This window comes from Micromesistius poutassou (assembly GCF_964030765.1).
Source record: "Micromesistius poutassou genome assembly, contig: SCAFFOLD_6751, whole genome shotgun sequence".
NCBI lineage: Eukaryota > Metazoa > Chordata > Actinopteri > Gadiformes > Gadidae > Micromesistius > Micromesistius poutassou.
In genome coordinates, this window is record NW_028177894.1 from 1 (window position 1) to 4,945 (window position 4,945).

The following is a 4,945-nucleotide window of genomic DNA, read 5'->3' on the forward strand; positions in this document are numbered from 1 at the left end:
GTGTGTGTGTGTGTGTGTGTGTGTGTGTGTGTGTGTGTGTGTAGAGAGAGAGATTGCAGCTGTGTTGGGAAAATGGTGTGCATCCATGGAAAATAGCATGACACTAAGAACGTTGAATGTGTTGTGTGAAAGTGAAAGTGTTGAACCCACAGTTGTTCAAGACTGTATTTTACTACTGTAGTGTATGTCATTTAAAAATCACTACAATTTGCACAAAATGACCCATATGGTTGCATGAACACACAAGCACTCAAGGCAAACACGCACACAGCTGAAAAATATAGACCCACCACAGCACACAAATTAAATATAAAGGCACACACACACAAAACAAAGACACACAGGTAACACTTTACAATAAGGTACACAGAAATGTAGGTAGTTACTGAGGAACGAATGAGTAACGAATGAGGAACGAATGAGGAACGAATGAGTAACGAATGATGAACGACGAAGTGACAGTTACTCAGTAACTACTGAGGAGTTACTGGTAAACAGACCAGGGGACTACTGAGGAACGAATGAGTAACGAATGAGGAACGAATGAGTAACGAATGATGAACGACGAAGTGACAGTTACTCAGTAACTACTGAGGAGTTACTGGTAAACAGACCAGGGGACTACTGTATTCGTTACTGAGTAACGAATGATGAACAACCAGGGGCCCTAAAGTGACAGTTACTCAGTAACTACTGAGGAGTTACTGGTAAACAGACTAGGGGATACTGTATTAATGAATCATTCTGTGAAATAGCAAACTGACCAATTGATTATGAAAGCAACTGAATTTTCCTGGGATTTCACAATTAGTTAATAAATTAACAACGCACAGACGGGATGATTGTCATATTTTAATAAAGATATTCACAATACATACATTCATATTCACATTTAAGGTTTATTATGTGGCATTAGTAATGTTGAAGGCTTAAAAGCAATTGTCCACCACTGCAGGGCACGCTTTAAACCTGCCTCCCTTGGTTTCAAGCGCTGTCGAGGGCTGGCTTGGGTCCCACACTGGATCGACTGGTAGAGCTGGATCTGACTGATGAGTTGTTACTCTTTCGCGATCCATTCGTTCACCAGTAGTTAAGCTTCATGAATCATTCGTTTACCAGTAGTGAAGCTTTTTGTGTACCTTCATGTAAAGTAATGCATCATACTGAGTTGTTACTCTTTCGCGAACCATTCGTTCACCAGTAGTTAAGCTTCATGAATCATTCGTTTACCAGTAGTGAAGCTTTTTGTGTACCTTCATGTAAAGTAATGCATCATACTGAGTTGTTACTCTTTCGCGAACCATTCGTTCACCAGTAGTTAAGCTTTATGAATCATTCGTTTACCAGTAGTGAAGCTTTTTGTGTACCTTCATGTAAAGTAATGCATCATACTGAGTTGTTACTCTTTCGCGAACCATTCGTTCACCAGTAGTTAAGCTTTATGAATCATTCGTTTACCAGTAGTGAAGCTTTTTGTGTACCTTCATGTAAAGTAATGCATCATACTGAGTTGTTACTCTTTCGCGAACCATTCGTTCACCAGTAGTTAAGCTTTATGAATCATTCGTTTACCAGTAGTGAAGCTTTTTGTGTACCTTCATGTAAAGTAATGCATCATACTGAGTTGTTACTCTTTCGCGAACCATTCGTTCACCAGTAGTTAAGCTTTATGAATCATTCGTTTACCAGTATGAAGCTTTTTGTGTACCTTCATGTAAAGTAATGCATCATACTGAGTTGTTACTCTTTCGCAAACCATTCGTTCACCAGTAGTTAAGCTTTATGAATCATTCGTTTACCAGTAGTGAAGCTTTTTGTGTACCTTCATGTAAAGTAATGCATCATACTGAGTTGTTACTCTTTCGCGAACCATTCGTTCACCAGTAGTTAAGCTTTTTGAACCATTCGTTTACCAGTAGCGAAGCACTTTCGGGTTAGTTATAAAACCCCAAACCACTGATGACAATGAGGGATCTACAGCCACTTTAGTTAAAAATGTATACAACATAGGGAAATATATATACATATACTGCGCTCATGACACATAATAACAATAACATAATAACAGGATAATATAGAAAATATTAACAATTTAAAACACAAACAGAAACAAAAAAAGACATTTTAAAATGTAACAAAAAAAGGCACTCTAAAAACAAAACAAAAACCAGCTCTCTTCATCTGACACGGCTGTAGCGATCCATCGCCTCTTCTGGGGTGAGGACTGAAACAAAGAAAATTATAAACATGTATTAACAGTAGTATTTTGTCAGGATGATGGTAGTGCAGTTGGTTAGGGGTTTACTAGTATTAATACTATTCTTGTATTAGGGTTATATAGTGGCAAGTTAGTTCTAAATTACATTCTAGAGTAATGAATGTACAGAGTTATAATAATAATAATTATTAAATTGTAATTTCCAGTAGTATCAAGAGTACTGTGAGTGTACTGTCTATTCAAGTAGTATTATCTGTACTCTTTAACAGTAGGTTATTATAAATCAAATGAGCACAACTAGAGAGTAAAGTGGGAGTACTGTATAGTTTAGACAAGTGGTAGAATAAGTGGATTATATTGTTTAGTGTTATTTGAAAGCCATGTTCCTGCTGTAGCTTCATCCATTATGCTGCTTTGAACAGTCATGTATTGAACAGTCAGACGTGTTCAGACGTGGCTTTGATATTATAAGCAGACTTGGGACCAGCTGACCACCTAGCTCGTTAAATAAATGGGTAAGAATTGATCAATTAATCCAGCACCATGAATATAACCATAACCAAAAACTTTTTTATTTTCTACTTAGTAGACTAACTTAAAGTGGCTTAACTGACCTCAATCTAATTTATGTCATTGCTGTTCTAAGTTCCTTCCCATTCCCAAAGCACTTTCCGGTTACGATATCATGTAAAGGTAGATACTTGGTTACTGCAATGTTCAAGTACAAATGGAGTAAATATTACTAGCATCCTCTTGTCTTGGATCCCCTCTAGACACTAGCCTTCAACCAGTTAAGGTGAGCACCCTTATTTTAACATCATAAAACCAGGAAGTAGAAAAGAGGTTTAAAAGTAACACTATTATAGTGTTTTCATAGTGACGTTCATCAGTTATTAATCATTATACTGTGTACAACTACATTTCACAGTCACATGAATCTGAGTATATCTGTTAAGTATGCTTAACATTTAAAATAAAAAAATAATTACCTGCTTCCTCTGCTGCAGTTTGGCTACTGCGCTGTTCGGATTGTTCCCGCTGACTCGATGGCGCTGTAACATTTTGGAGCACAGAAAGAATGGTTGGTGTAAGGGGCTCAAAACCTTATGAAGGATATTGATGAATGCATACAGAGTGACGTTTTTGTTCATTTGAAAATTGTATGGATACCTTAAAAAAAAAAAAATACAGTTAGTTAAGAAATAAGGGTTTTATTCACTTTGGGCAATGACATTATCCATTGTCTTTAATGTTATAATATGTAATAATAATATGTATGATCATATGTCATTTTGATTTATGACAAATCATCATCAATTCATTTGTCATGGTTCCACATGCAGTCCATTGTGTAGAAGACATGTTTGAGAGATTCAGTTGTTAACATTACATACTGTAACTATGGACTAAAATGAAAAGAAAAAAAACAGGGAGAAAGGTATTACCGTAATAGCACTATAACAGTGTAATGTAGCAGTCTTCGGGTTTTTTAGTAGTTAAAAACAACTCCAAAAACTATTCAAAGACGTGGTAACTGACTCGCCTAATTTAACATTAGATAAGTGGTTGAAACGTCGGTCTTTTGACCTAGTTAAGAGTTAAACTTTTGTGTTTGACAGATAATTAAAATTTGCTTGCAACGTCGGCTATCTAGCCAGCTAGCAATCCATTGGTTATTAGTGACAAGGTTAGCTAGCAAGGACAAAAAATACGTGATAGAACAGACGTGGTACGATGTCAAATTAGCTCATTTTAGGAAGCTAAGCAATGTGACCGAATCATTACACTCTCAATTAATAATGAAATAACTTTAAAGCATGTACTTACATTCTAACATGGCTGTCTCTACATGTGGAAGCTCTTCCGTGGGCTGCCTTTTTCTCTTACTCTTTCGCTGAGTCTCCATTGTCAAGTCCTTCTGCACGACCTCCTTGCCCGTCGACGGAAGAGAGTGGGCGTGTCCGACGCATGGGGTAAAACGATCTGCGTATAACGTGCCCCTACCCACTGTACACGTCCGTCGACGACAAGGGACACTCCCGAATTGCATTGTGGGTCCGCATGTGCAAGACAGGAAGACGGTTTGATGCGAAGTTATCATGACCCTGCACGCTAAAGTACTCAGTCTTATTGAGGGAAGACAGACTTTTAAAAAGAAATTAAAATTGATAAAATGGCTCCAAAAGAAGAAGTTACTTAAAGCCAAAATAAAATGCAAACTCTGCAAAAAGAGAATGAAAATGAAGGAAAACGCAAACGTTGACGGACTGCAGTGGTAAGTATTCTTTTTTTGGTACGGTTTTTATCGATGACTTCCTTTGTTTACTGATATGTCATGTTATAAATTCAAGTTCAGTAACATTAATATTTATCATGAAGAAATGTGTTGTCTTCTGTAGGCAGTGCCGACGTAATAAACATAGAGGGAAAACGACGAGGAAGTCAGTGAGGTGCGGGTCACTTTTTGAGAGGAGCAAATTGTCCCTATTCAGCTGGATGAAATACATTTATAGGTAAGGTATGCAGTAGGGCTGTACGGTATGGACTACAATTTATATCACGGTATGATTTGAGGCATATACGGTAATGCCGTATTATATCACGGTATGTTCATTTTATCTTCTAATTTCTATATAAATGTTTCTGAAGGGGTATCATCAGCCAATCAGCGTTCACTCCCTGAGGGACGTAACATAACAGCCAATCAGCGTTCACTCCCTGCAGTCC

At 37.4% G+C, this 4,945-nt stretch overlaps 1 long non-coding RNA gene across 1 annotated transcript; it reads right to left on the reverse strand.

Moving 5' to 3' along the window:
• Positions 1 to 2,124: 2,124 nt before the first annotated feature.
• LOC311374962 lies at positions 2,125 to 4,200 on the reverse strand. Its single transcript, XR_014643171.1, has 3 exons — positions 4,046 to 4,200; positions 3,208 to 3,270; positions 2,125 to 2,224 (listed from the first exon to the last, which is right to left on the reverse strand). It is a non-coding gene; the product is annotated as an uncharacterized lncRNA (long non-coding RNA).
• Between the last annotated feature and the right edge of the window lie 745 nt (positions 4,201 to 4,945).